The following is a 23,686-nucleotide window of genomic DNA, read 5'->3' as shown; positions in this document are numbered from 1 at the left end:
ACCTGTGATGATCTGGCTGCCTGTGCCAGGTGTGTCTAATGACTGGCTAACGACTAGGAGACTTGTGAAGTATACAAGGTTATTTACGCAATGACATGATACAGACCACGTATGTATTTGATTATATAAGCTTACACTTAGAGAAAAACACATCTATAACTCTTACAGAGAGTTAGGGAGGAACTCTTTGATGAGGTGAAGGCCGAAGCACTAGGAGCCACGGACCTAAGATAAATCAACCAACATAGAAGGGACAGAGTGTTTTCACAGTCATAAATATGTTAGACCAATTATGATAATTAGTAGGTGGAGATAAAAGGGCAACATGTCCCAATATGGAAATACCTACGAGGGTCTTGAAGAACTGTTTATCTGTTATGCAAATGTACCTCAACTTTCAATAAAACTAGCCTGTGTACAGGGAGGGGCAGAACACGTATGGACGGGAGTGAAGCAGACTGAAAGGCCTGTGTTCACTGTGTTCTCCCTTTTGAAAAAGGCGAAACTACAAAACCCAGGGTATTTTCTTTCACTCAATGTTCTGAATACAGGAGACGGAATCTGACAATCCGGGGTGACCAGGGAAGGTCACGACAGACTGCTGGTAGACAGCCCATTGTTCTTGCTGTTAGCATGTGACTTGGAGTGAAACTTCCTGGGAATGGATGAAATAACTGCTTTGTATGTGGTAAAAAGATGAGGCCACCACCTCGAGAAGGTTTTTCCAGCTTAACATAAATGGCTTCCTTGACTTCCTCTCTGTCTAAAATGTGAACATTGTTGTCCTCAAAGGAGTGTCCTTTGTCTTTGAGGTGGAGGTGAACAGCTGAGTTTTGTCCTGAGGAGGTGGCTCTCCTGTGCTGAGCCATTCTCCTGTGGAGTGGTTGTTTAGTTTCTCCAATGTACAGATCAGAGCATTCCTCACTGCACTGGACTGCATATATGATATTGCTGTGTTTCTCCCTGGGAGTTTTATCCTTTGGGTGTACCAGTTTCTGTCTCAGGATTGTCCTCCAGCGGAGACTGCAACCTTAACACAGCGCCTTGGACGAAAAGCAGACTTGCAGAATGAAAGGCAGCATTTCGGAATGAAAAGCATTCCAGAATGAAATTCAAATTTCCGGAATGAAAGGCAGTAATCCAGAATAAGTGGCAGCATTCCAGAATAGACATCAGTATTCCGGAATGATAGGCAGAATTCCCGAATAACACTCTGTATAGTGGAACAGAAGTCAGCATGACATCATACTGGAATGAAAAGCATCCCAGAATGGAAGAAAGCATTCCCAAATGAAAGGCAGAAATCTAGAATGAGAGCATCCTGGAATAGACATCCATCCACCCACTCCAGAATGATAGGCAGGATTCAGGAATGGTAGACAAAATTCTGGAATTAAACCCCTAACCTGACAGTGGCCTGTGATGTCATGGAAGTGTGTGTTCCAAAATGGAAGGCAACATTCCAGGACAAAAGTCAGCATAACAGAATGAAAAGCAGATTTGTGGAATGAAAGACACCATTCCAGAATGAAAAGCAGTCCATAATGAAAGTCAAAATTTTGGAATGAAATGCAGAAATCCAGAATAAACAGTAGCATTCCAGTATAGACATCAGTATTCCGGAATGATAGGCAGAATTCCAGAATAACAGTCAAGTAAGTCAATAGGGCCGGTTAGCTCAATCCCCGTACGGCCAATCTGTGTTTTCATTGTTGAAGCGTGGACATGCCTGTTTCACTTACTGTGTGCTGGTTGGTACATTGGACTCAAGGATTGGTTTTGAAGACACTCCTCCAAGTGGTGTCTTCAGTTCTGCTACTATTCTGGTTGGGAATCTGAGTTATATGTTTTCAGGATCTCTGTGGGTGGATCTTGAAGGAACTCAGACTTTTAATCTGAGGGCCCAGGATTCAAGTCCCTGTTCAACACTATATATTCCTAACCAGAAATCTTTGTACATATCTTTACCAATGTCAAACTAAGAAGAACATGTGCTTTGTGTTGTTCTTGCACCGACTGAAACATGAAAAGCAAGAGGTCATATGTGGCTCGTTGGTCTAGGGGTATGATTCTCGCTTCGGGTGCGAGAGGTCCCGGGTTCAATTCCCGGACGAGCCCTCTTCTTTCAGCTTCAGTAGATTGAAGGTCTGTCTTATGTTTACATTTATAGCAATTATCTTTAACCCAAACAAGTTCATATTCCAACTTAGACCCAGTAAACAGCAGTCTGCTCAAACTCCTAGAAGCAATCTACAACTGATATTGTTTATTCAAGAGAAGAAGTCTTTGCACTGAGGACTGTGGAAATATATGGTCAAAATATATGTTTGTTTGCACATATGGTAAATGTGTATGGTTGTGCATAGATCGAGACCTCTGGCTGAGGTCATAAAGCATTCTGATGTTTAATGGTTAGTTTAGAAATTCGAACTGCAAACCCCTTAGTTGACCCAAAGATGAAAACACAAGCTTGCCAAAGAGATAAGATATACTCAAGGCCGTAACAGGAGGACCTGTGAGAATACACACACACACTCACATCTTTGATGTGAGTGGGAGAACTTCAATGTCTTTTAGTTTCGTATACGCCCTCCACCTTGTGATTATTGAATATGCATGTTTCACTGAAAAACATTACCTTTTATGCCTTTCTATGTAAATGTAACCACACCTTGTTGTGAGATTAATAAAACGAGCCTAATGCATGGGACAGACAGAATGCAAATGGTCAGCTGCAGGAGCAGATCGAGGGGTCTGTATTGAGCTGTGCATTCTCCCTTTATAAAGGCGAAACTGAAACTGATCAGTACTGGTTTTCATTCAATGTTCTGTGCATCGGGGACGGAGTCTGGGAATCCGGGGTGACCAGATTAGGTCACAACAATTTGGGGGCTCGTCCAGGGGATCAAAGGGCAAAAATCATCCTCAGATCCGTCAATTGAACACAGGGGCCGATTACGAACAGACAGAGGACACGTGCCGGCAACAATAAGGTAAGCAGACCTTTTATATCTGCATTGACTACTCTAAAATGTAACGTGTCCCGAGTCTTAGTAGTAATCTGTCTGTAAAAGCAAAAAAGAACATTGACTGAATGAATTTAAGAGAATAACTGTAAGTGAATGAATATGACTACAGTGAAATAACCGTAAGTGAATGAATTATGGCTACGGTGAATGAGTAATGACTACAGCTGTTTAAGAGATAAGTAAATGATGCCTGCAGAGGATTAAGAGAATTTAAGAGAAAAAGGGGTAGCAGAAAATCCTGAGTGTGGCGACTCCACCGGTGCTCTGACGAGGGGCCGGAAAAGCTGGGTTTGAGGCCCGGGGCTTGAGGAACCCTAAATCACTACAAAAAAGAGAGAAAAAGGAACAAGACCAGGCAAAAACACATGGTATGAATGTTGGACAGACTGGAAACTGAAACAATGACCGCACTAATTAGGCGGGAGTTGTAGTAAGTCTACAGGCTTCCAAATTACAGATATATAAGATTCTGGTGTCACGGACAGAGGCTAGTCTCGAATCCATTGGACTGAGTACCAGGGACACAGCGTGCCATATTTCTCAGTCGGCCAGAATCTAGAAAAGAAAGGAACTCTGAGACTCATAACTGTGAGTCGTCTGAGATAAAGACGACAAGACCAGAGAGTAGAGAATAAATAATGAAATAACTGTGAGCCGTTCTTACACTGGACGGCAAGACCAGAGAATAAGTCCTGTGAGTTCATGAAGCACCCCTAAAGAGAAACAAAGAGAAGTGAAGATACAGTACTGACACACACACAGAGCTCGCAGTATAAATGGGTAAAGCATGAGTGTGGAATGTGTATGAATGCCAGAGACGAGGTGAACTGAAGCAGCAGCACTGCTGGAAACCTTAATTGGTGTAAACGTAAAGCAGTGGCCTGTTGAAGTAGGTTCACTCACGGACTGGATTAGTGTTTTTGTTGTGCACATACTTTTGTATATATTTCTGATGTGAACATAGTTTGTGAACTTTTCTAACAACATAGTTTTGTTAATTCTTCTGAGCACAGTTTTGCAAATAACACAAACTTATTAAGCTTTAGTTTTTAATTTTCACGTAATCACATGACTGAGACTTTGATGACTGACGACATGGACGGAGATTTTAACAGAGACACTGTTGATGATGGGTGGGGTCCGAACAGCCCACTAAAAACAGTAGAAGCTCAACTGATTATTTTAGAGAAAGCGCTGCATCAGGCTTTTGACTCTAAAACCGCATCTGAAGAGATGACTCAGATGAGGGAGGCAGTCATTAATTTGTTGGGAGAAATAGGCCGTGGCATGAAAGATAGAGGTTGTTTACAGAAGGAGTTTTGGAGAAAGGAGGGTGAAGCGAAGGCAGAGAGGGAGAAGGCCAGGAAGAGTGCAGAGCAGTGTGGTTGGTCTAAGAAAGGGAGATTTAAGAGGGAGCAGGAAAAAGCAGAGGAGAAGAGAGCTCAGTGGGCGCGATGGGCTTTGATAGGTCAGGGTGTAACTCACCTCATGACTGAGAAGCCCAAAACACAGGATGCCAAAGCAGAAAAACATAAGGATCCCCCACCGTATACACCACCCCCTCCTACTGCACCACCATCCTCTCACTCATCTGCTGGATTATATCCAGTTTTACAAATAACTCAAGGCACACTGGCCATAACAGACATGCCTGATTCCCCTGAGGCGTGGTCTGATGACAGCTCTCACACGTCCCAAGTGAGTAGTGTGTCTGCTTTACCCTCGGGAGTTAGCACCCGTGAAGGGCCTCCAGAGGCCCCTGACCTTTCACCTTTCCAGCTGCGAAAGGACAGAGAACCGAGCTGCGACAGAGCACTACGTGTTGCAGCTGAAGCCCCGCTGTCACACAGAATACAGACACCAGACATTGTGAACACAAAGCAGGGAGAAATAGACAAGGTGCAACAGTTGCAGGAAGAATTAAAGGAGTTGCGGGCTGCTATAGCTCAGGACTTAACACCACACACATACGCACACGCTAACTCCCAATTTGGAGACGCTACACTTCAGGTGGGAGGCGTGTGGAAAGACGGATCACAGGAAGGGAGGACAGCTGGAGTTCAGATGCAGGTCGAGGGTGTTTGGTCCGCGGAGCAGGGAGACATGTTTGATCTATTACAGAGACAGGCCAAGGCTACTGAGGAGTGGTTGAAAACACATGAAGCTGAACACTTAGCACACAGAAGCAAAACACACCACATGACAACTAGATCTCAAGGACATGATAATACACAGACACTCAACCATCAGTTACCACTGATTCAAACTGAACACCAGATCAAATATCGTCCATTCCCACTAGGTGATGTACAGGCACTAGTGGATAAATTACCTCCAGTGGCCGAAGGTGGAGCAATGTGGCTGAGTCAACTTGACAGTCTGACAGCAGGCCACAGACTCGCTCTAGGTGATTTTCGGGCCGTTATTTCTAGGTGTCTTACAGCTTCAGAAGTGAGGGACATAGAGGAGGACGCCGTCACTACTAGACAGAGAGATGACACACCTTTCACTCAGGTCAGCACTGAATTGGCAGAGCACTAAGAAATAAATATCCTCTGCCTGCTGGAGCCGCCGTTCCCACTTTGAAATGGGACCCCAAACAGAGTCCAAGAGAATATCTTAATCAAAGCAAAGACACATGGATCAAACACACCGGGTGCCACCCTGGTAACCCAGGCATTCAGAGGGTGTGGTACAGGACCGCCGTCCTAAACGGGGTTCCTGAGACCGTAAAAACTGCCATGGATAATAACCCAGACATGGCAGGGTGTGATTCCAGTGTGTGGGAGAGACATCTAGTACATCATTTGGCACGTGCCCAAGACGCAGCACAAGCTGACAGTAAGGATGTCCAGGATTTGCAGACACAATTATTGAAAATGCAATTGACTGAGGCCAGACAGAAGGCCAATGAAAAAAAAGAAAGATAAAAATAATAAAGTCATGGTTGTCACTGAAAGCTCTGACGCACCTCCTGTCACACCTTGGGTGCCTCCACCACCTTATTCTCCTGATTATCAGCAGGCTACGGGGTCCTACAGGGGGTACGGATCAGGGAGGGGCAGATGGAGAGGCAGGCGCGGAAGGGGTGGAACACTTAGGGGACAGCCGAGGGGAGACCCAAGTCGTGACCGCTGCTATTACTGTGAGGAGTTGGGACACTGGGCCAAAGACTGTCCAGGGCTGACAGGGACAGTATGACAGGGACAGTATGCCCGAGGACGTGCAGCGTCTGGTCCACGGAGGGCTTCCGCCCGCCCCCCAGGACCTACATTCACTGGACAGTTTCCTGTTTCCGGCTGGGAACAGTGGGATTGTGACTTCTCACAACAATGACACACCCCACAGAGCAGCTCAGATTACATCGTTACGGCAGATCCGATGTTATCTATGCAAGTAGAGGATGAGACACTGCCTTTTCTGGTGGATACTGGCGCCACCTGTTCTACATTGTTTCACTCATCTTCTATGGAATTGTCCAGCAACTCTATCACTGTGATGGGCTTCTCTGGGGATAAACAGACTCTGCCTATAACCACTCCCATGACTGCTCAGTTGGGACATCAGACTGTTTCACACTGTTTTGTACACTCACCTCTTCTGCCTCTGAATATACTGGGGAGAGACTTGCTGATTAAGTTTGGAGCATCTATTTTGTGCGGCCCAGACGGGCTGACAGTGACACTGCCGGACGGCACCATGTTCCACTGTAATGTTGCAGACACAGGCGGACAATATCTGATGAGACCTGTGACTGACCCATGTGCTGACATCTACTGGGGCATGTTACATCCTGAAACTCCCCAGAACCCAGGAATCCTTTCTGCCTACCTGCAGTGGAAGCCCTGGATAGCGCAGGTCGAACCATATGTTTCTCCCCCTGACCCCCCTCATGTGACTCTATTTTATGACAGGCAGCAAACTGATTGGTACCATGAGAAGTTTGCGCACTCCCTAGAGGGACAGGACTGGTCTATTACAGTCCGAGACATTTTTGTGGCACCTGAGGGCGTGGCAGCCGGTGTGGACCTCACTCCAGAACAAATGTCTTGGTACATGATGAGTGACGAAGGGCATCCCCACGTCTCATTAGCTGTACATCCAAACCACCAGGCCAAAGAACTGGGTGGCATGGTTAAACGTGCCATGGGGCAATCAGACTGGCAACCCACACCTTTACCTCAAATCATGTATTCTCCATCTGCTAAAGCATACAAAATAACTGTTTCAACTATGAACACTGTCACTCTGGCACATGAACTGCTTGCTAGACATCATGGTAGAGAGAAAACTGATCATCCTCTGGCACAGGCTGTGATTGACAGCTTGCCACCACATTTATGGGCAGACGGTCCCACTGATGTGGGTCTGGTGGACTGTGAACCTGTGACGTTTCAGATTAACACACCAGGCCCTTTATGGATACCACAGTATCCACACAAGCCAGCAGCCGGAGCTGGCATTGCAGATACTATTCATGGACTCTTTGAAAATGGCGTGCTGGAACTCTCTCACTCAGATTGGAATACTCCCATCCTACCTGTAGAAAAGAAAGGGACAGGTAAATATCGCATGGCACATGATCTGAGGGACATTAACGCTGCACTGTCAACCCCCACGGTACCAGTTCCGAATCCATACGTGGCATTGGCCCAACTGGATCCTTCACAGAGCTGGTTCACCTGCATAGATTTAGCTAATGCTTTCTTTTGTCTCCCTCTGGCACCTGAATGCAGAGACATTTTCTCATTCACATATCAGGGAATGCAGTATCGCTACACCAGGCTACCTCAAGGTTTTGCGCTCTCCCCCGGTATTTTTAATCAGGTTTTGAAACAGATACTCAGTCACTGCACCCTCCCAGAAAACACTACACTCATTCAGTACGTTGATGACCTTCTTATCGCAGCTCCAACGGCAGCAATCTGCCTGCATGCCACGCAGGCTGTTTTGCAACATCTGGCCACAGCTGGTTTTAAGGTCAGCAAATCTAAACTCCAATTAGTCAGGAAACAAGTTGCTTTCTTAGGACGCATTGTTTCACAAAAGGGAGTCAGCATATCGCCTTCACACAAATCTACCATTTTGCATCATCCGCGTCCTGATAAAGTGAAGGACATGCTCTCATTTCTCGGTCTGACTGGCTACAGTAGAAACTTTGTTGCGAACTACACTGGCCTCACACAACCTCTCAGAGACCTTGTCAAAGAACATGGCATGCGTAATGTGTCAGCTCGCCTAAATTGGACGCAGGCCGCGGAACAAGCATTCATTACTCTTGAACAATCTTTGGCCACTGCAGCAGAACTAGCCACACCTGACTACACTTTACCTTTCTATTTGGATGTCTCTGGAACGGATGCCTGCATCAATGGCATCCTGTTCCAGAGAAAAGGGGGAGAGAGAGTAATACTGATGTACATCGGTGCTCCCCTGGACAACATGGAGAAAAGACACCCTCAGTGCACACAACACGCAGCAGGAATAGCTAAGCTAATTCAAAAAACCGCACACATGGTCATGGGACACCAGCTGTATGTACTGACAACACATAGTGTAGTGGCATACGTGAACTCAGAGACATTCACACTCACCTCATTGAGACAGAGGAGGTTGAGCAAGATTTTAGAAGCACCAAACATCACCTTCACACATGAGGGCATCAACATGGCAGACCAGATAGGAACAGGAGAGCCACACACATGCACAGAGAGGGTGATTAGAGAAGAAAAAGTCAGAATGGATTTACAGGCCACACCTCTTTCACAGGCCAGAAATCTGTTCACAGATGGGTGCTGTTTTAGACATGACACAGAAGGACTCAGAGCAGCATACGCAGTTGTTGAAGACACAGGGGAAGAAATGAGAACACTGAAAGCAGAAAGATTAGAGGGACAGCAGTCAGCGCAGAGAGCCGAGGTGAGGGCAGTGATTGAGGCACTAAAGATAGGTCAAGGACAGGACATCAATGTTTTTACTGACTCAGCATATGCGGCAGGAGCAGTGCATGTGGAATTAGGGCAATGGCTGAGAGCAGGGTTTCTCACTGCAACTAACAAACCTATACGGCATGAGGCTGAAATGAGAGAGCTTGCTGAAGCTCTGTTGTTGCCTAGCAAAGTGGCTGTGATTAAGTGCAAAGGTCATGGAGCAGGAACTGACAGGGTCACAAGAGGAAACAATGCAGCAGATCAGGCAGCAAAACAGGCAGCAGGCTGTTGAGCGAATGATTTTTATGTGTTCAGAAACAGACTTGCCTCCCCCTGTTGATTGGACTGATTTGATGCAATTGCAAAACAAAGCCTCTCCACAGGAAAAAACACTGTGGAAAGCTAGAGGGGCGACTGACACAGGAGGAGTATGGAGAGGGCCTGACGGACGCCCCATACTGCCACCTGGACTGAGACAGACTGCCATGGAGGAAGCGCATGGGGTAGGCCATGTGGGAGTGGCACAGATGATGAAAAATCTTGAGCACTGGTGGCACCCCTACATGAAAGACATGGCTCAGTATTTGATCAGAACATGTGACCAATGTTGTAAATACAACCCCAGACCGACTATCAAACCAGAAATTGGAAAATATCCTCTAGAGACCAAGACAGGTAGAGAAATAATCATTGACTACACTGACATGGTTGACTCTGTGAGAGGATACAGATACATTTTGATGTGTGTTGATGCATACTCAGGATGGCCAGAAGCCTGTCCTGCAAAAAGAGAGGACAGTAAAACAGTCATTAAATTTCTGATTAACACCTACATCCCTAGACATGGTTTTCCGAAAAAAAAAAAAAAAAAGAAGCATGCTTTTGGTACTGTTTATCATTCACAGTCTCAAGGAAAGGTGGAAAGGATGAATCAAACCTAAAACAAAAATTGGCTAAAATCTGTGCACAGACCAAATTTATATGGGTTCAAGTATTATCTATTGTATTGATGTTCTGGTAATAACGCCATATAATCCACACCCTATGAGCTTCTTACAGGTCGACAGTTTCCTGGACCAGCTGGCCGGCTGAGACTGAAGAAGCATGCAGTATGGTATTAATATAAACCATAATATAATGAATTTGAAGCTTTGGTGTTAGAATTTGTATTACAGGAGAAAGGAGAGATGGTGAGTCCAGAAGGAGCCACACACAGCCGAGTGGCTCCTCCTGAAGGTGATAAACGGAAGTGGTCGGAACCAAGGTGGACAGGTCCCTACCAAGTGACGGAACGCACCTCTCACGCGGTTTGGCTGAGAGGAAAGGGGGACACCTGGTTCCACTGGAGCCAGTGCGCAGGCGCAGAGGAGCCTCAACGCTCTCTACAGGACGTCCAAACTGATCTGAGGGCACAGAAGTCTGAATCGGCTGATTCAGACACAGATCCTGTCACAAAAGGGGCAGAATAATCCCCTGACAGAGATCAAGGATCCCGGGTAGTCTAACCCCAGGGATCCGAAGAAAGAAGACACATCAGGACGAGAGGACCAGAGAACCTGACGGGGGCTGGATGGACGAGGCAGACGGACAGAGACCCACCCGTGGACGGCTGAATGACACACTTTTGAACATTCTTACTGTAGGATAATTTTCATTATATTTGAGCTGTTAGGAGTATCTGGGGGCGGGAACGGTGAAAGACCGACCGATTAAAATACCCCCACATACTATGATGTATAACATGTATTTGTTTTCTTGTTAGGATAACCATATTAGGGTTGTTCATAATTTTTTTGATCTATTGGTTACACTGCGAGTTCCCTGGACAGAGGTGTAATACTACATATTCATTTTTATATTAATCTTTATACTGTTCTACTTGTTACTTATATTATTCTTATATGTTCCCATTGTTAGCAGAGAACTTGGAGGACTTGGAGGACGATCTGATTTTCGATGCAGGGATTTAAACTTTGCCATCACGTTTCGTTTTATGCACACACATGATATGTTTTTTTTAATACACTACATTTTTCACAGAGTTTTTCTTTTTTTGCACCTTCATTTATGGTTTTGACACACATACGCACACACCGGGTGTTTGGACATTTACTCACAGTGTTGTTACATATAGATGTCACTTTTACCCATAGTTTTGTTTGATTACACACAGTGTTTTCCTATTTGCTGATGTGACCGTTTATTGTTTCTTTTTCCTTATATTGTGTTGGACTCTTAGTAGAGTCCAAAAGGGGGAATTGTGGAAATATATGGTCAAAATATATGTTTGTTTGCACATATGGTAAATGTGTATGGTTGTGCATAGATCGAGACCTCTGGCTGAGGTCATAAAGCATTCTGATGTTTAATGGTTAGTTTAGAAATTCGAACTGCAAACCCCTTAGTTGACCCAAAGATGAAAACACAAGCTTGCCAAAGAGATAAGATATACTCAAGGCCGTAACAGGAGGACCTGTGAGAATACACACACACACTCACATCTTTGATGTGAGTGGGAGAACTTCAATGTCTTTTAGTTTCGTATACGCCCTCCACCTTGTGATTATTGAATATGCATGTTTCACTGAAAAACATTACCTTTTATGCCTTTCTATGTAAATGTAACCACACCTTGTTGTGAGATTAATAAAACGAGCCTAATGCATGGGACAGACAGAATGCAAATGGTCAGCTGCAGGAGCAGATCGAGGGGTCTGTATTGAGCTGTGCATTCTCCCTTTATAAAGGCGAAACTGAAACTGATCAGTACTGGTTTTCATTCAATGTTCTGTGCATCGGGGACGGAGTCTGGGAATCCGGGGTGACCAGATTAGGTCACAACAGGACTAAAGTCAGAATGCAGCACAAGGTCCAGGGAGAGCTGAGGAAGAAGTACAGGGGCTGTAAGGCAGGAGTGAAAGTAGAGGCTGCACGTAGACATTTTAAGCCAGCGATCCCCTCGGCAATAATAAGGAATGTCAACTCACTACTGAATAAGGAGATCAGGAGATCAGCCTCTGTCCTACCCGTCATCTGCCTCTGCTACTACTACTAAACTACTGTTGGTAAGTTTTCTGTCTTCTATTCAATAAGTTTATTATCTTTATGTGAAACAATGTGCATGCCTTAAGATAAATGGACCTTGGGTTTAAGAAGAAATGTCAGTCATTGTTCACATTGGGGTAGACAGGCTACAAGCAGCTAAGATTAGTTAGCATTCGTTGTAGCTAACGTCTATGGTCCCGTCATATAGCTGTCAGAGGTAAGTGGTAAACACGGTTAGTACTTGGAGTTTTCTACACAGGCACGTTGAATTCATCCTTAACACACTGAGAGCGCAGCTCGCCGCTAGCTAACGCAATCCAAAAGTGCTTTGCTTTACTTTTGTAGTGTAGCTGACAGGCTAACGTTAGCCCAGAGCTAACGCTCTGTGTTAGCCTAAGCAGCACTTGTACGCAGGGGTACAGCCAGTGCTTAAGTGTAGTTAATGTGAAACAATACAGTCGTGATTTATTGAAGTGAAGCAGTCGGCATATTGTCGCGATATATTTTATTTTTATATATTTTTTGTCTGCTGGTGGGTGCCTGCTCCCCTGCGCATCGGGCTGGAACTGCGCCGTACATGAACGTGCTGAAATGACTTTGTTTAGTAAAAGGAAAAGGTATAAATGTGTTCTATAGTAAGGGACCATTAAATGACTTCTGTTGTGATCTGGCGCTATAGATAAAAATAAAATAAAAAAGAACTCAGTTAAATTGTGGGAGACTTTTCCATCCAATAAATATGGGTAGCCCCAACTCAATGTGATGTATTTGAGTTGGACCAACATGATTTTTCCATGTTGGTCCAACTCAACCTAAAAAATACCTATTAAATGATATTTGATTAAAACGAGTTGAGATTTCAGATTAAAGTTTTGGGTGGACCTCAGAGGATTTTCAGATTTGAAATTTCATTGTGAAATTTGGGAGTGGCTGCTGCAGCATAACACCTTTAACATATTTATTACATGCATACCTCTAATATATAATCTCATCTTATGCTCTTAATGACTGTAGCTAATTATATACTTGGTAATCAATTACAGCATCTTGTTATTTGGTCAATGTGATCTGACTCTTTTCTGACTTCTTTTATTTTACACGATGCTGTATGTGGATGTGTGCAGAGTGCAGTTTGGAACCAGGTACTTTGCATCTGCAGCTTATCATACACCATACACCGCCTACATGCAGATGTACTTTAATACATGGATTATGCTACTACTAAATCACATTTTTATTTGTCCATGGTAATTAATGAATGTAAAATGAAAACTCACATTTCTTTATAGCTATTTAAGTCTGTGTGAGAGTAACTACAACTAACAATACTGTTTGTACTACTACTGTTTTCCAGGTGAATGATGACTTCTTGCGGTTCACCACAAAGCCGCTGCATTGAAGTTCATGGCCCAGCTGAACCACTTCTCAAAGAAGCTTTTGTAAGTTTCCCAGAACAAAGGAGGAACTTCAATAATGAAAGATTCACATGTTTATGTGATGCTCAGGATCAACATGAGTGTTGTGTGTTTGTGTTTTTCAACCCTATAGGAGGGCAGCTTACACGTTCTGAAGACAGGAGCCCAGGGATGTGGGGGTTTCATCCAACTTAATTTGGTATATTGAAATGCAAAGGTTTATGTCCTGGAGGAATGTTATGCACCTTACTGTTTCTATTTCTGCTGCATTTAAATAAAAGGACCTCAACCAGGTGTCATGTTTTTCTTAAGGGGTGGTAGGTTCATTTAAAGGTAATTTCATAATAATAATTGTATTATATCTTTAGGTTGGACAAACAAATAATAATTTAATTACTAATAAACGAATGTACTTTATTTTAGCTCTATTTGACACAAATAAGATGAACTAACTCAATCAAATATATTTAATAGATATGTTTAGGTTGAGTTGGACCAACATGAAAAAATCATGTTGGTCCAATTCAAATACATTATATTGCATTAACGTACCTGTTTTGAGTCAGGGCTACCAGTATTTATTGGATGGAAAAACTCAATTTAATTGAGTTCATCCAATGAGTATAGGTTAATCACAATAAATATACAGCAACAGTGATTAATGTGATTAAAATTGTAATCATGTGAGGACTATCCCATGAGGGGATAGGTCGCAAGAAAGTAGAGCTCCCTGCATAACTTTTCAACTTAGCCTCTAAAGTCATTACTACGGCAATTTTCATCCGTTAACAGTTAACTCGTGTTGACAGAACTGCTTTCAAATCGAGAATATTGAAGGTACCTACCGGAGGTATGAGCAAACACAGATCTACAGCGGCTACGCCCAAAACTGTTGCTGGGAAACTAGCCGCCATGGCTAGCAATGCTTCTGGTGCTGATACAAACTCTGATGGAGTTTCCATGAGTCAACTAATCGGCGAGTTGGGAAAGCAACGAACCTCACTGACAGAGGACATATCCACTCTAATCCAAGAGTCAATGGGCCCTCTTCAAGCATCCGTGAACGCATTAACAGAGGTGGTAACCGGCTTCCAGACAAGGCTAAGCGCTACGGAGGCCTTAGCTGGGGACAACTTTGCTGCGCTGCACATAGCAGAAAAGAAGATAAAGCGTCTTGAAGAACAAAACACGGCTCTGTTTGACCGCCTGGAAGACTTGGAAAACCGCTCTAGACGGGCTAATCTTAGGATAATTAACGTCCCAGAAGACAGCGAGAAGGGCCAGTCTACAGTGAAGTTTGTGTCCGCTATGCTAAAGGAGTTGATGCCGGACGTTTTTGACAAACCACCTGAGCTGGAACGAGCACATCGCTCTCTCGGCTATAAGCCTGCAAAAGGACAACCACCTCGGCCTTTTGTGGTTTGTTTTCACAAGTTCCAGGAAAAGGAACTGGCATTAAGATGGGCCCGAACACATGATGTAATCTTTAATGGAACTAAGCTGCGGATCTACCCGGATATGACCGCAGCCCTGGCAAAAAAACGTGCTGCGTTTAAGGATGTCAAACAACTCCTGTACCAGAAAAATGTGCGTTTCACGTTAATGCACCCAGCACGTCTTCGAGTGGAATACGACAAGCAGACGTTCGTCTTTTCTTCACCCGAGGAAGCCCAGGAGTTTTATGATCAACGAGTTGCTACACACCAACCTACTCTGGAGAGACATGGAGACCAGAATAACTAGGATGAGGCTGTGCCTTGTGATAAACACTTTGAGTATGCTGGACTGGTTCAAGAGTTCGTGAGTTGCACCGTCTGAAATGCGTGTGTGGGCTATGTGAGGTGGTTGTATTTAAGTTATTTTATTGTGTATATATGGATGTACTATGTACATTTCCTTTTTTTTCCCCCAGACTAGCCTGCTACATGCATGTTATTGCATATACAGTTCAATATGTCACATTAGTTATGCCATGGAATGAGTAAATTAGTTTCTTTTTCCTAGAGGCAGAGACTTGCCGATTTTTGTTAGCCCGTTTTGCATAAAGTGGGAGCAAAGTGGGGGATGGATATGGGAACGGACTACTGGAAGTTATTGTACAGTAGAGCTGCGGTTGGCCAGTGTTCTGAGGACGACCTAAGCATAATGTTGTTGATGTTCTGTATGGTAGATAAGGGGATGACGCCGGGGCTCTTTCCTTTTCTTTTTCCTTTCGTGTGTGTTTTTTTTTTTTTGTTTTTTTGTTTGTTTGTTTGTTTGTTTGTTTGTTTTTTTTATGGCCACAACATACTATTGCAAACGTTACTGCTCACAAACAGTCCATCACATTACAACCACTAGATTAACATAGAGAGTAAAAATATGGCAGGAGATTCTGCTGTACATTTTATTAGTTGGAATGTTAGAGGAATGAATGGCCCTGTAAAGAGAGCTAGAATATTTACTCATTTGAAAAGGCTGCGTTCTGAAATTGTGTTTCTGCAAGAAACGCATCTACGTGTTCAAGACCATACTTTGTTAAGAAAAGCTTGGGTAGGTCAGGTGTACCACTCAAATTTTAATTGCAGAACAAGAGGAACGGCAATACTAATCCATAAGAAAGTCTTATTCACAGCTGCGGAAATTCTTTCAGATCCCCAGGGGCGCTACATTATTGTATCAGGCCGCCTTTTCCATACCCCTGTTGTATTAGTTAATGTGTACGCCCCCAATTGGGATGACCCAGATTTTTTCAAAAAAATTCTGACACTGCTACCAGACCTAAACATGCACCACTTAATATTTGGAGGAGATATGAACTGTGTAATAGATACAGCCCTAGATCGTTCCAATCCTAAAATTATACAAACTTCAAGGATGTCTAGAGCACTTTCCAGTGTAATGAACCATATAGGTGGTGTTGATCCATGGAGATTTTTGAATCCAAGTAAAAAAGAGTTTTCCTGCTTTTCTCATGTACATCAGACTTATTCCAGAATAGATTATTTTTTCATTGACAAGCGTCTCCTTCCAGCTGTAAAAACTATAGAATATTCTGCAATAGTAGAGTCTGACCATGCACCCCTTACTCTTGATATTAACATCACATTCAAGTATTCTACCAAACCAAATTGGAGATTAGACCCAGCGCTACTTTTAGATGTAACCTTTTGTCAATATATATCAAAAGCAATAGATGATTTTCTTTTAACTAATCAGTCAGATTCTGTCTCCCCATCTACACTGTGGGAAACCTTGAAGGTTGTTCTCAGAGGATATATAATATCATTCGTAGCATCACGAAATAAAATACGGAAACAAACTCAGGAAATGTTAATTGACTCTATATTAAAAACTGATCAGCAGTATGCGAATACCCCAACTCCTGAATTATACAAACAGAAATTGAATTTAAAGGCGCAATATGACTTATTATCTACAGAGAAGGTAGAGCAAAACCTGCTGCGATCGCGTGCATACTTTTACGAAAATGGGGAGAAGGCGGGTCGCCTTCTCGCCCACCAGCTGAAGAGCAGGACCGCATCCAGGTTAATCCCATCTATTAGAACAACTAATCAGGACCTGACAATAGATCCACAAGACATTAATAATGTATTTACAAATTTTTATTCAAAGCTATATACATCAGAGCTCCCCCAAGATACTTCTCAAATGACAGACTTTCTGGAGAATCTAGACACTCCGTCCTTGACACAAGATGGTCGCGAGGGTTTGGAAAAACCCCTTGACATACAGGAAATAGAGAAGGCAATTAAAGACATGCAGAGTGGGAAAACCCCTGGGCCTGATGGGTATCCTGTAGAATTTTATAAAAAGTTTGCTTCACAATTGACTCCTTTGATTCTAAATATGTTTAATAATTCTTTTGAACAGTCATGCCTGCCACAAAGTCTCACTGAAGCCCTCATTACAGTGTTATTAAAGCCAGGCAAAGATGCAGAGCATTGTGCCTCTTATAGGCCTATATCATTGCTGAATGTAGATGTAAAGATTCTTTCCAAAGTTTTGGCTACTAGAATAAACAGTGTAATATCTGATATAATTTCAGAGGACCAAACAGGCTTCGTCAAAGGCCGTCACTCCTTCACCAACATTCGGAGGCTTTTAAATGTGGTGCACTCTCCGGTGTCCAGGGACATGCCGGAAGTGGTGGTGTCCCTGGACGCAGAGAAAGCATTTGATAGAGTCGAATGGGGATATTTATTCTCAGTCTTACACAAGTTTGGGTTCGGTCCAAATTTTATTTCATGGATTCACTTACTGTATTCTTCCCCAAAAGCTGTGGTAATCACAAATAAGCTACGCTCAGAATATTTCTCTTTATCTAGAGGAACGCGTCAAGGATGTCCCCTTAGCCCATTGTTATTTATAATAGCAATAGAACCCCTGGCAATAAAGCTTAGAACCGCACAATCCATACATGGGATCCACAGGATGGGCAGGGAATTTAAAGTTTCTTTATATGCCGACGACCTTTTAATTTACATTACAGACCCCCTGATATGCACTCCGGTAATTTTGAACATTTTGAATAACTTTAGTAGCTTTTCTGGGTATAAAATCAATTACTCCAAGAGTACTTGCTTTCCAATAAATGATGAGGCGTCGAAACTGGGGGATGCGGACCTGCCCTTTTGCATATCCAAAGCAGGATTTAAGTATTTAGGTGTGAGGGTGACCCCCTCTTTCTCTGAGCTAGTTGCAGCCAACTTTACTCCTGTACTTGATAAATTGAAATTAGATCTCCAGCACTGGAAAACTCTGCACTTAACTTTAGCTGGGCGAGTGAATTGTATAAAAATTAACGTGGCCCCCAGATTTTTGTATTTATTTCAATGTCTACTAGTTTTTCTCCCAAAATCATTCTTCCGTTTGATAGACGAACAATTTTCACATTTTCTGTGGGGAAATAAAATACCCAGACTGCGTAGAGCATTTCTAGAGAGACAAAGAAAGGAGGGTGGCCTAGCACTTCCGAACCTAATGAGTTATTATTGGGCAGCAAATTTGCAAAAAATTGTGTATTGGTTCCAAACTCCTGAAGCAGACTGGTGTAGTGCAGAAGCGAGGACCTGTACACAATCATCTCTGGCGGCACTAATTACCTCTAAACTTCCCCTCTCCCCCTCACGTTTTTCTTCCAGCCCAGTGGTGAGCTCCACACTGAGGATCTGGGTACAATTCAGGCAAACATTTAAGTTAACAGACTTGTCCATATATAGTCCAATCTGTAATAATCACCTTTTCCCCCCTGCACAACTAGATGTCTCCTTTAGACAGTGGACATATAAAGGACTAATTACATGTAAAGACCTTTTTATAGACAATGTCTTCCCTACCTTCATTGACTTTTCCAGCACGTTTTCAATTTCTAAATCTAGCTTCTTCAGGTACCTTCAGATTCGTGATTTTCTTCAAACCCATATTTCATCATTCCCTCAACTACCTGAACACTCACTTTTGGTTGATATACTCAAAACCCCTTATGCCCCTAGAGGCCAGATTTCTATTATATATAAGTTAATTATGTCGTCCAAAGAATCACTAATGGATACTATTAAAGCAAAGTGGGAAGAGGAACTCGGTACCGATATCTCTGAAGCTGTCTGGAATAAGGCCCTGAGTTGGGTGAATAGAATTTCCTCCTGTGCACGCTTAAATTTAATTCAGTTTAAAATCATTCATCGTATACACTATAGTAAGGTGAGACTGGCCAAAATATACTCCAATATGGATGACACATGCGACCGCTGTAGGATGGCCAAAGGAGACCTAACGCACATGTTCTGGGCATGTCCTAAGCTGAAGGATTTCTGGGCATCAATTTTTGAAATTTTGAATGAGGCTTTCGGCTTGGATTTACAACCGACCCTATAACAGCCATATTTGGCATTCAAAGTAAAGGAGCTGCAGTCTCCAGCAGTAGAGAGAATGTGATTGCTTTTTCAACTCTTATAGCACGAAGGAGAATACTTATGGAATGGAAAGCAGTGAATCCTCCAAAGGCATCTGTATGGCTTTCAGATACAATGATGTATCTAAAACTGGAGAAGATAAAACATTTCCTTAAAGGATCTAGCACCCAAAAATTTTATAGAACCTGGGGCCCTCTACTGTCTTATTTTGAAAAGCTAACAACGCTACCTTCCCAGTAATTAGGTGGTACAAAGTGTAGTAGTCAGTAATAGTCTTGGTTGCAATAAATGAGCCTTTAGTTAATTTTTTTTTTTTTTTTTTATTATTTTTATTTATTTATTTACTTATTTATTTATTTATTTATTTTTATTTTTTGCACCCTGGCGTGGATGTTTGGGGGTGGGTGGGGTGGGTGTTAAAATGTAAAAGTTGGTTATGTTGTACTTTCCTGTTGTATTGTACGAGGATATCTTAAAATAATAAAAAATACTTGGGAGAAAAAAAAAAAAAAAAAAATTGTAATCATGTGACGGCACTAGTTCAAACGTTTGAGTTCAAAGAACCGATGACCTACCAGTGGATGTCATGGTCATGGTTTTCTGCAGAAAGTCTCGTTTGTTTTCTAACATGGCAACCTTCTCCTTTAGAGTTTTGATTTCTGTCAACAGGCTCTTGTTCGGACTTTTGCAACCCTCACCTCTCATTAAAGCTGGTTTCCAATGATGTGTGTCTGGGTGCGTACACGCTGCCCATAGTTACTGACGGAGCCACTGCGTCATACCCCAGCTGATACATGACCGCACCAGGTGACTGCTGCTATGACCTATGTTGGTTGTCAGCGTTCCTTCCATTCCATTACAGCAGCATGAAAACAAGGTCCTGAGCAGCATAACAATAGATAAAGTGGCTGGGCGCTCTTCTGCCTCAGGAGATGATTCCCTGGCCCTCTTCAGTCCAGAGGTGGATGGGGAGTCATCTCTGTCTTTTAGTTCGCACAAATACCTCCCTGAGGGACTTTGCCCGGCCGAGGTTTTTGTGTAAGGCGTAAAAACGCTCCTGTGTATCAATGTTATGACACATGAAGGAGGACACTGCCTCCTGAACCACTGAATTTCGTCAGGTTTCAGAAAAACCTGGCCCTGGCCGAATTTACGGCATGTTTTGTGGTCCAGGACCTGCAAGAAGAGCAGACACACAAAGACAGACCATTAGTTCTTTCTGAGGCTTTAAACTCATGGTAAATTCTTTTGCGGGCATCTTGAACTTACACTGACGAGGTAGCCCGTACTATCATCCCCCACTGCCCTTTCCACCTCCCTGACCCGCATACGGGTGAGGACCCCGGTCCTGTGCCCTTAGATGCAGGTCAGGAAGCGGCCATGTACTCAAAGAACCGGTATCTTGTCACCGGATCTTTGGGTGCGGCCTTCTCCACGTTGTCTGTGAAAAGAAGAGAGAGAGAGATGCATTAGTAAGGCTAACTTTCAGTTCATACGATTAGACTGATGAAGTATGTGTAGTATGTGAAGCTGGGATTGTGTGTGTGGAGTCTAGCATTACCCAGCAGTGAGGGAATCCTGTCTCTGGCCAACTTTATTTATCCCGGGGGAAGTGTGTGTGTGTGTGTGTGTGTGTGTGTGTGTGGGGGGGGGGGGGGGGGGGGGGGGGTATTATGCATGGCAGAATAGGCATGAAAAAAAACAACTAAGAATAGAATCAAGCATCTCAGTACCTTCTCCAACACCTTTGTCCTCACCAGCCTGTATATCAGGGCTTCATGCAGCGAAATCTTGTCCGTGTGCTGCCTGGAAAGGTGTGTTTTCACATCTTTCACCAGCTGTGTGCAGCCAGCCACGGGACACTGCACACAGCCTATTGCTATGTGGCCTGTGGCCAGGCCATTGAGCAAGGTGCGCTCCTGTGGGTTTAGTATGTGGTGGGCCTTCATCAGGTGCCTGGACACGTACCAGAAGATCCCACCACATACAGGACACGTCAGCATCTGCTTTGGCTTTGTCATCTGAAAGAAAAAGGGGTTCAAGATTGATTCAGCATTAATATATCTATCATCATATATTATCATCATTAACATAGCTCATATGTCTGCTTCTACTTGATGCCTGTTGACATCAGACAAAAACTGGGAGAAAGGCTGCAATCTGAAATTAATGCAGCAATGCAGGTGGCCTAGATTGAATCCTTTGACTTTTTCTGTGGTTTCCTTTGTTTACAGTCGTGCAAGTCATGTGACTTTACTTATGCAACATGTATGATAATGTTCTGTCTCCTCTCATTTCCAGACGTGCAGCAAAAAACATGTGCAGTGATGATATGTGACGGTATCATCATGGTCTTAGAGAGAAGAGCTGAGTGTGTCTGTTCTGATCTGTGGATGCTTGTGTCTCTTCTCCCCTGTAGTTTCCTGCTTGTTGCTCCGTCACACACCCTCTGCTGGTGAGCCGCGTCATTACACACAACCGCTCATGTAATGAGGTGAATTTATAACTTTTGACTTTATGTGGAGGAGGGATTGATTTTGGAATGAGGAGGCTGCAACCTGCGATGGCACCACTAGATGTCAGCTTTTCACAGCATTGGTGGTTCAGTGGTAGAATTCTCGCCTGCCACGCGGGAGGCCCGGGTTCGATTCCCGGCCAATGCAATGACCCTTTTAACCGAGGAACATGTGAGGGGACATATATTCACCTTCACATCTATACTGTTGCTGGACCCTCAGATTTGTGATGCTTCCAATACTTCACTAGTACACTTCATGTAGAGCAGTGAGTCCTGATTGACTTGCGATTGACCCTTTATACAAGGGGGATTAGCTCAAATGGTAGAGCGCTCCAGCCTGCTTTTTTAGAGGGAGGGTGTAGCTGGATGGATGAGGATGGATGGATGATGTAGTGGACTCCCACCCAGCAGATCAAGTCCCAGAGGTTACAGCATCATTTATTAGCTGAGTTTCCCCTCAGGGAAGCTGCTGTTTACAAGCTGTTTAAAGTATTCTTCCCAACACTGTTAGTAACATACGACACCAGCAGATGGAAAAAACAGGCATTCACCTGGCAGTCCCCAAACACAGTGGAAATGAAATATGAAGGAGACAGACAAAGTAATACACTGCAATGGAACTGAGAGGAGGAACTACAGCTGAGTGAGCATACGATATAGAAGCTAGGGTACCGTTTCACCACAAACCAATGTATATGTTCTGGGCAACAGCATTTATAAAATATGCCTATTTCATGTGAATCAGATGGCATGGAGCTCCTTCACTCTGTTGGCTGTTGTTTTCTTGCTTCTCTCTTTAAACAGCTTGTAAACAGCAGCTTCCCTGTGGGGAAACTCGGGTAATAAGTGATGCTGCATCAGCTCTCACCTGTTTACAGCTCTGTCCCTTCATCCCTTCCTAGCAGACTTCACTCACATTCAATCTCTAACGATGGGCCGTCAACTAGTCCTGCACATGGCCCAGACACACTTTCTGGTTGTTAACTGTATAGTATATTTAAATAATTAGTTTCATGTTTACTTAATATTTTGAAGTGTAAAAATGTTTCACCAAAGACGTTGAGTAGAGCCTGCTTATTGTTTTTAGAGTGTATATCAGTTCACTGTGCAGCATAGTGCTCATGAAAAGTGAGCTGCTGACACATGGAGTTTAGGGAAAACATTGAAATGCATTTTCACACAGGTTGGTTTGGTCCACTGACCTGTGGACACAGCACACTCTGCTGTAAACCCCAGACTCGAACCCACAATCCCTGGCTTAGGAGGCCAGTGCCTTACCCATTAGGCCACTGGGGCTCATATGATCTGTATCCACTGCACATTTTTCCATCCATGAGATCGCACGTTTCTCCCTCGTCAACGATCCTGAACTGCTCGACTTCTTCTACATAATAGCTGTCAAGGAAACAATAGCTTAGCATTATACAGTGAGATGGTGTGGATGTGTTGTGTTATGTTTTTTTATCATTGTTAAAAATGAATCTAATTTGTATCACATATTTTGTGTGAAACCATATACCTGCCATTACCAAGAGTCAAGGATGCAGATATGAAGGAGAGCATCAAGTTCTCTCACTATCAGATCATCAATGGGAACCTTGTCCCCCATAAACTTTAAAAAAAAAATCACAAGTACAATAACAATGTCATATATAAATATTTTTTAATTTCACTGCATCAAATTGTTTTTAAAATAACTTCAGACGTAATTAGACATTGAACATTTTTTTTTCTTCTTTTGAAATATTTTTTAACATTTTAAGGCAATCACTGCAGATGACATCATGACGCATTTTGCAGACATGGGCCCCACATTTGGCACAGTGGCTCCACA

General features: G+C 43.4%; 2 non-coding genes across 2 annotated transcripts; both read left to right on the top strand.

The window, feature by feature from the left end:
• Positions 1 to 2,046: 2,046 nt before the first annotated feature.
• On the top strand, positions 2,047 to 2,118 carry trnap-cgg (transfer RNA proline (anticodon CGG)). The gene has a single exon. It is a non-coding gene; the product is annotated as a tRNA-Pro (tRNA).
• Positions 2,119 to 21,926: 19,808 nt separating this feature from the next.
• Positions 21,927 to 21,997, top strand: trnag-gcc (transfer RNA glycine (anticodon GCC)). The gene has a single exon. It is a non-coding gene; the product is annotated as a tRNA-Gly (tRNA).
• The last annotated feature ends 1,689 nt before the right edge of the window (positions 21,998 to 23,686 follow it).

Source organism: Parambassis ranga, unplaced genomic scaffold (genome assembly GCF_900634625.1).
Source record: "Parambassis ranga unplaced genomic scaffold, fParRan2.1 scaffold_24_arrow_ctg1, whole genome shotgun sequence".
Taxonomy (NCBI): domain Eukaryota; kingdom Metazoa; phylum Chordata; class Actinopteri; family Ambassidae; genus Parambassis; species Parambassis ranga.
This window is presented reverse-complemented; position numbering and strand designations above follow the sequence as displayed.